This window comes from Aquarana catesbeiana, linkage group LG05, assembly GCF_042186555.1.
Source record: "Aquarana catesbeiana isolate 2022-GZ linkage group LG05, ASM4218655v1, whole genome shotgun sequence".
NCBI classification, from domain to species: domain Eukaryota; kingdom Metazoa; phylum Chordata; class Amphibia; order Anura; family Ranidae; genus Aquarana; species Aquarana catesbeiana.
The window spans coordinates 136806754-136815387 of NC_133328.1; the positions used below are offsets into that span (position 1 = coordinate 136806754).

The following is an 8634-nucleotide window of genomic DNA, read 5'->3' on the forward strand; positions in this document are numbered from 1 at the left end:
AATTACAAAACCATTTTATAATCTCATTCATTGACGTACGCTGATGAGATAAGGTGGCACTGATGGGCATTAATAGGTGGCACTTATGCACTGGTGGGCACTGATTCGTGCCACTGTGTGGGCACTGGCAGGCGGTACTGCTGGGCACAGATGAGGCGGCTTCGCCTCTTCGGGACCGATGTCCCTTGCAATGAAGCTGGTGATTGGCTTTTTTTTCCTCACGCTGTAAAAAAAAAAAAAAAAAAAAAAAAGGAAGATTACCGATCTTCTGTTTACATCACATGATCATCTGTCATTGGCTGACAGCTGATCACGTGGTAAGGGGTCGGAATCAGTTCCTTACTCAGATCACCCGAGTCTCATTGGCATGGTGATCACAGCGCGCGCCCCCTGCAGGAGCGTGCAAAGGGGAGGACGTCTATTGACGGCCTCCCAGCAAAGTAGATACTCGCTGTAGCTGTCATTCTATAGCATAGCTATAGCAGGGATCTGAAGAAGTTAAAGCGGGAGTCCAGCGAAAATTTTTTTTTAGATGTCAGCAGCTGCAAATACTGCAGCTGCTGGCTTTTAAAATAAGGACACTCACCTGTCCCGGGGTCCAGCGATGTCTGCACCCGAGACCAAACCGTCCCTCGGGTGCTGCTGCCGCCATTCTCAGTGAGGGAATCAGGAAGTGAAGCGTTGCAGCTTCACTTCCGGTTCCCTACTGCGCATGCACGAGTCGCGCTGTGCGTTCTCAATGGTCCACGCTATCTCCTGGGACCTGTGTCTTTCCCAGGAGACAGCGGGGGGAGTGCGGGAGGGGGGCGTGAATCCCGCGTGAGTCTATTCACGGAAGTAGGTGCAGATACCTGTCTAATACATACATGTCTGATGTAAATAAGCTATTACCGGCTTGTGAAAGCATCTGATCCAACCAACTTGGTTGGATCAGATGCTTCGGAGGCTAGAGGAGAGGTATGGGGTCTCATACCTCAGATCTCTCCATAAAGATGACCTGCCATGCTATCACAAGGGATGTTGTGAGAGCAATAAAGTTGATAAAAAAAAAAAAAAAGAGAGAGAGAAGGAGAAAAAAAGATTTACAATAAAATAAAAATGTTTTTAAAAAACCATGTTTAAAAGCGGTGTTCCAGTCGCAAAAATATATATTTTTTTTAAAAGTCAGCAGCTACAAACACCGTAGTTGCCGACTGTTAATAAAGACACTTACCTATCCAGAGAGCCCATAATGTCGGCCCCCTGAGAACGATCCATCAAATCGTGTGCAGGCGCCGCCATTCTAACTTAGGGGGAAACCGGCAGTGGAGCCTTCAGGCTTCACCGCTGGTTTCCTACTGCGCATGCGCGAGTTTCACAGCGCTTTCTGACCTGTCTTCTGGGACACACATGTCCCAGAAGGCAGTGGGGGAACAGGAGGGAACAATGCCTTGGGCCACAGTGAGATAGGACGGTAGTACACTCAGTACTTCATAAAATCAAGAACGAAAAACAAAAAACAAAAAAAAAAACACACATTATCCAAAAACTAGTGGTGGTTCTTCCTTTAAGATAAAGTTGTAAAAGTGGGTGGAGCTCCGCTTTAAAGCGCCCTCAGCCCCACTTAGGTCCACCCACATATGCAAGCGGTGATCTCACCACACGTGAAGAAAAGAGAACAGGGTGGGACTTTAAATGAAACATGCAGTCACCAGTAGTATGGATATTTGTAATGCCATCAGTGATTTCAAGTAAATAGGAAGTTTCTCAGTTGATGTAGTCTATGCCTCTACACACTGTCATGCAATTCATGTTCCTATACGTGTATAGATAAGTTTTACTGTTTAACCACTAAGCCACCGCCCACCGTCATATGACGGCGGGACGAGGCTTCTGTTGTTCTGGGAGGACGTCATTATGACGTCCTCGCCCTCCCGAGCCACTAGGGGACGCGCGCGTGCCTGCTGCGTCGCTCGGGACACGGTGCGCGTGCCCGGCGGCCGCGATGTCCGCCGGGCACCCGCAATTGCCGGGTAACAGAGCAGGAGCGTGGATCTGTGCATGTAAACACAGATCCACGTCCTGTCAGAGGAGAGGAGACTGATGGCGTGTCCCTTGTACATAGGGACAGCGATCGGTCACCTCCCCCAGTCAGTCCCCTCCCCCCACAGTTAGAATCACCTCCTTAGGTCATACATTAACCCCTCGAGCGCCCCCTAGTGTTAACCCCTTCCCTGCCAGTTACATTTACACAGTAATCAATGCAATTTTATAGCATTGATCGCTGTATAAATGTGAATGGTCCCAAAAATGTGTCAAAAGTGTCCGATGTGTCCGCCGCAATATCGCAGTCACAATAAAAATTGCAGATCGCCGCCATTACTAGTAAAAAAATTTACTAGTCGCTTATCGCAATTTTTTTTTACCAAAAATATGTAGAAGAATACATATCGGCCTAAACTGAAGAAAAAATTTGTTAAAAAAAAAAAAAATTGGATATTTATTATAGCAAAAAGTAAAAAATATTGTGTTTTTTCAAAATTGTCCCTCTTCTTTTGTTTATAGCGCAATAAATAAAAACCGCAGAGGTGATCAAATACCACCAAAAGAAAGCTCTATTTGTGGGGAAAAAATGATAAAAATTTACCGTATTTATCGGCGTATAACACGCACCGGCGTATAACACGCACCCCAATTTAGGAGGGAATTTTAAGGAAAAAAAAACTTTTAGGAGGGAAGTTGAAGGGAAAAAAACTTACATTTAAATGCCCATCATTGCAGCCGCCCCAGTGCAGCCTTGCCCCAGTGCAGCCTTCGATCCCCTTTCCCTGCTTGCTGGGCTTCAAAATCGCCGACCGCGATTTAAAAATGGCGCCGCCGGCGCCGAAATACACAGAGCCGGTCCTCGGCTCTTTCCGGCGGCTCTCGTTTACTTTCGGTTTCACTCGTAGCCCCGAGCGGAGCTATCCGAACCTACTCGGATAGCTCCGCTCGGGGCTACGAGTGAAACCGAAAGTAAACGAGAGCCGCCGGAAAGAGCCGAGGACCGGCTCTGTGTATTTCGGCGCCGGCGGTGCCATTTTCAAATCGCGGTCGGCGATTTTGATATTTTGACAGCTCGGGATCGCAGGGGATCGGCGTATAACACGCACCTGCGACTTTCCCCTGATTTTAAGGGGAAAAAAGTGCGTGTTATACGCCGATAAATACGGTAATTAGGGTGCAGTGTAACATGACCGCGCAATTGTCATTCAAAGTGCGACAGCGCTGAAAACTGAAAAATGGCTTGGGCAGGAAGGGGGTGTAAGTGCCCTGTATTGAGGTGGTTAATTATGTATATTGCTGTATGAATTTTTTTATGATTTACATTAAAATATGCTGTTTTGACCCCCTACTGGTGACTGCATGTTTCATTTAAAGTCCCACCCTGTTCTTTTTTACTAACTAAACCGGGATGGAGGCTGGAGACACCATCAGGTCTCTGCCTCAAAGTCCCAAACGTCCTCCTTTTCTCTGCTATCACCACATGTGAAGTATCGCAACAAATGTCAGAGCGAGAGCAATAATTCTAGCACCAGACTCATGTGTAACTCTAAACTGGTAACCTGTAAAGGCTTTTAAAGTGTCATCCATGGAGATCTTTTTAGGTACCGCAGTTTGGTGCAGTACAACAGGTTTGTGCAATTTTAAAGCATGACATTTACTTGGTGTAACGCTATCTTTTACCAAACAATTGGGTATTATATTGTGCTCACTAAGACTCAGTTCACACCCAGGTGTTCCGGATCACGGGCCAAATTGCTGCAAAACACACTTGCGATCCCGTTACTATTAATGGCACTCCAATCACGGCGCGATTTTGCTGCAAATGTCACCGAACAAACCGCTGAAAAAAAAAAAAAAAAAAAATCACAGGACCCCTGTCACTCAACAGAAGTTTCGGAACTTCTTTTGGACAACAGGCACCCGGCGATTTTTCAGGCGGCAAAAATCGCATCTCGATTGGGGTGAAAGTAACAGGAAAGCAAGCGCATCCTGTGACGATTCGGGAACCACTGCAATTCAGCCTGCCACCCAGAGTGTGTGTATGTATATATCTGGCTGACGTTGCGTGTGGTTCCACACTGAGCTGGTGGGTGTCGCTGTTACCATTGGCTGGTGTTGGAAGGGCAACGTGTTGAAGCGTATGGATGCTCCTCTGTCCCGGAGACAACTCGGTGGAGGTGGCCCTCCGGGTTGCATTCTGGGCGAGGGTATTTATGGGACAGACGCAATGTTTTGAGGTTCGTTTTACAGCCACCTGCTGGCCCTCCTGGCCGACAGGTATGCGTTGGAGTGCTACCTCGTGGTCCTCCGTTCCGGAGGCCCACGTCGCTGCGGCACGTGGGTGGGCCCAGAAGCAGGTCTGGGGTCTACCACAGCAGTCGAGGAATGGTCCTGAGCTGTCTATCCAGAGCGAAGAAGCTGGACAACCGAGGAGATCCCAGGAGAGGACCCGCCATGGAAGGATCATGCAGAGTGCTGGTCTGGAAAGGGGCCTGGTGATTCGGTTGGAGGACGTATCCTAAAAGTAGTTCTACAGCACAGTACTGCCGGGTTGGCTTAGAGGTCCAAGTACTGTGTCTGACATTCACTGCAAAAATTAATACATCCTGTGGCCGAGGATCGTATGGGTTTATTTCAAGTAAGTCTGTGGCAGAGACTTGTTTGTGCTACGTACTGGCTGCTAGTGAGAGAGGCCTATCCAGGCAAGCAAAGATTGTGTCCCACAAGGGGATTGCTTCCGATTACAATATTCAACTTTAAAGGACGTTCTCAAGAATCCTAAAGAAAGGTATTCAAGCTTCCCTGCAGCTTCCCTCCTGTCTCTTTCCTGCTACTTCCTTCGTTACTTGGTTGTTGGTGCCTAAATCATCCAGTGGTAAACTCAACGGAACCCTAGACCTGGTGCCGGTGAAACAGGGGTGTCAAGAGTGAAGGTAACAAGCCCCTTTAACCAGCAGCTCCACCGAGAGTTAGTGACACACACACACACACACACACACACACACACGTTTGGGGGTCCAATTTTCTAGCCAAAAATTTAAAAAAAAAAAATTCAAAGTTCTACATGCGTGAGAAATGTCAGAATTGGCCCGGACTAGAACTAGTTAATAAGTGAGCTCCAATTTCCCAATTCAGCTTCACCCATCTGTAGAACTACAAGTCCCAGGATGCTGAGACAAGTGGTGACAAGCCTGATCCATGGGATCTGGATGGCCGTCAGCCATCATACTTTATCCCCCTGTAATACATGAACCCCGACTGACAAAGTCAACCCCCCCGAACTGTCCCAGGGTGTAGAAATCAGCGTCCGGAGCTGTGCTGAAAGCAGAAGCCCGGTGTGAAGTCATTCTTGGGCATTCTAGGTGCACATTACAGCCGGAGTGTTGCTGTATACACGTCCCTAGCAGTATCGGGCCTGTGCGCAGTGCAAGCCTCCGCCCTCTCCTACAACATGACCCCGGTGTACACAGCACGGCTCCACTTACCTCCCCCGCTCCTCGTAACACCGCAATCCCGAATACCTCACACAGACAACACCGCAACCAGTACAAATGAGCGTAAGTTTGAACGTGTGGCGCCGTACGCCGCGATTGGCTAGATGAGCTGTACCATGTGACCGGAATTTCCGAATATATTGAGGCGGATGTTATTGTGAGGATGGGGGGGGGGAGATGAAGCGGACATGTTTGTTTTGGGAATGGTGAGGGCGGAAGAATATATGTTTAGGGTTGCCTTTTTAACCTTTTCGGCGCTGGACCGATTATTGCAGCTTTCACAAAAATGGGCATTTGTTTTCTCTTTAAGGTTACTTAAATCTTCAATATTATATTTTTGAGAACAGATGGTAGTTGTAATTGTTTAGGTTGCACACTGTATACACAATTGTTGATTAAACCTATATCATACCTCCCAACATTTTGAGAGGGGAACGATGGACACCTATTAGCAAAAGTATGTAAGCAAAATACACACCTCCTGTCACGCCCCCTAGAAGGAGAATTATACAAAAAATGCTTTTTTTACCACTACTATTCATTTATACTGGCTTTTGAAGTTTACAAGTGCAGCAATTTAGAAATTGGATGAAATGTTTAGCCCTGGGAAACACTTTTTGATAGATAAATAGTGCATTTTATATACAACTATATAGATCAGGCCAAAATGAGGGACAAATGAGGAGGAATGAGGGACAGAGGGACTTTGCTTCATTTTTTTATTATCAAATTTTTATTTATTTTCCAATCTATACATTACTTCATACTTTAAATCTACAATATTCGAGTTTATCCAAATAAATACATTTTATCTTAACAATTCTTCCCCCTTTCAAACACACAAAAAAAAAAAAAATCCCAATAAAATTTAAACATTTCCTTCCCCCTTCCCCTTTCCTTATTTCTCCCACCCCTACACCAATAGTGCCCCCTCCCCCACTTGTTTCATCTCTTCCTCTAGATATAGTGTTTCCATTGTGCTCCACACTTCCCTTCCAAATCCACAAAATTTAAAAGACATTCTGTCCTTATGTGAAAAAAAAAAAATAAACCCTCAGCCTGTACAAAAAAATTCTTGTTTAGGAGGCTACTAAGCCAATTCAAATCACTCTTAAGCGTCAACCTTAATATCCCCCCCCCAAAAAAAAAAAAAAAAGAAAAAAGAAAACTATATGAGGCTTCTATGAGCCATACATCCTTCATAGCCAGTGAGTAAATATACCATCTTCCCTTTACCATATCTATTCAAACTATCCCTTCTCTTCTGTGCCCCCCTTCCTACCTAAGTGTTCTATCCCTTCCCATTTCCCCACCCCTTATCCATTCCCCGTATTCAACCCCACTCAGAAATACAAAAAAAAAAAAAACGGTGAAAAAAACTAATAGTGCTCCCTCCCCCACTTGTCTAATCTCTTCCTCTAGATATAGTGTTTCCATTGTGCGCCACACTTCCCTTCCAAATCCACAAAATTAAAAAGACATTCCGTCCTTGTGAGAGAGAAAAAAAAAACACATTTATATATACCCCCCCCCCCGCGATCGAACCCAGAGACCACACTACTCTTTACCTCATTACTCTATCTAAACTCTTTCAAGCAGCGCACCCATCCTGCCCATGTTTCAATGTTTTTATCTTTCTTGTCTTTCACTGCATGCACCCATCTTTCAGCCTCCATTATTAAGTTGACCTCTTTCTTCCAGTCCGCCAAGGTTGGACTTCTAGTTTGTTTCCATAGCCTAGGTATTAATGATTTGGCAGCATTTAGTAAGTGTGGAATAACACTGTTCTTATAAGCTCTAACAGACATTGAAGTTCCATGAAACAAAAAGTTCCAGGGCGTCACCTCTGTTGGTCCGGGGGATAACCTTTCAACCCAAGAAGCGATTGCTTCCCAGAATACCTTAATCTTAGGGCAAAACCACCATAGGTGGAGAAAGGTGCCTTTCTGTCCGCACCCTCTCCAACATCTGGTGTCTGCCGTGGGGAACCTCTTTGCTATCTTAACTGGGGTCCAATACCACCTAGTCAGAAATGTATATGACATTTCTTGAATCTGTGAGCTTATAGACTGTTAGGGAAATAATTCACCATCTCAGACCGTCCTCGGGCATCAAGGTAATATTTATTGCATATGCAAGAGAAATGAATAGCATTACATCTTCATGCTGTCATCGTCATTTCTGAAGAGAATACTGTGGTACATGTCTTTTTTATAAGCCCTGGACACCCCCCTTTCCTGTCTTAAAACATGCCCAGTCTCATGTATTTTCAACTTTATTCTGGACGTAACAGGAAAGGTGGAAGTGTCTGTTACAGACTGTTATCTTCATCTAACAATGGTTACAGGATACTGACTTGAAAACTCCCCAAGTCAACACAAAAATACAGGATATATGCAAAACTGCACATCTAAGCATATTATATTGCTGAGTAAATATATATTGCTGACTCCATATTATCTATAGTTTATTTCTAGGCCATGATAAACAAAATGGCGTCTTTCATAACTGACAATTAAAGTATAATTTCTCTAACATCTCCCCCCCTTTTATACTCATAATGTCAATACTTCAAATATCCAGGTTATTTCATTTTACCAGGTATTATCATTTAGACAGATGAGTCCTTAGCGAGAGTTGTAAATTCATCATCAGGTTCCGAGTGTAGTTCCGTGTTGCTCTGGAGGAGCATAGTTTTTATTAAAGGTGTGTCAATCAGTCTTTGAAGAATTCCCCTCATACAGGGAATGCAGCAACATCCACACAATGTAAGAACTGCGGCTGCCATGACAATAGAGATAAGCAAACTTTTTGTAAGATCACCCCATTTACCAAACCATTTTTCGAAAAGTCCTGTCAGGGGGTTCTCTACACCAGAGTTCTCAGCTAATTCTTCGGATAGCATTTGTAGGCCTTGTAAGGCCCTGGTGATACTTCCATCAGGTGCCGTATTGTTTGGAATAAAAGTGCAGCAGAAGGTGCCGAACATTTTGCATACCCCGCCCCTTTCTGCCAGCAACATATCCAACGCTATACGGTTCTGCCACGCTGTCAAAGAGGTGGCGTCCAATTGTGCTGCTATGCCTTTGATAGCATCTCTGGTGTAATTCACAAA

The 8634-nt window shown here is 45.1% G+C and overlaps 1 protein-coding gene across 2 annotated transcripts in view; it reads right to left on the reverse strand.

The window, feature by feature from the left end:
* The window catches only part of SGO1 (shugoshin 1), an 82447-nt gene extending 76792 nt beyond the window's left edge, over positions 1 to 5655 (reverse strand). For both annotated transcript variants that reach the window (XM_073630226.1, XM_073630225.1), the window contains exon 1: positions 5511 to 5655. The gene's annotated coding sequence lies outside the window, so the exon portion shown is untranslated. The remainder of the gene's footprint in view (positions 1 to 5510) is intronic.
* Positions 5656 to 8634: the final 2979 nt, after the last annotated feature.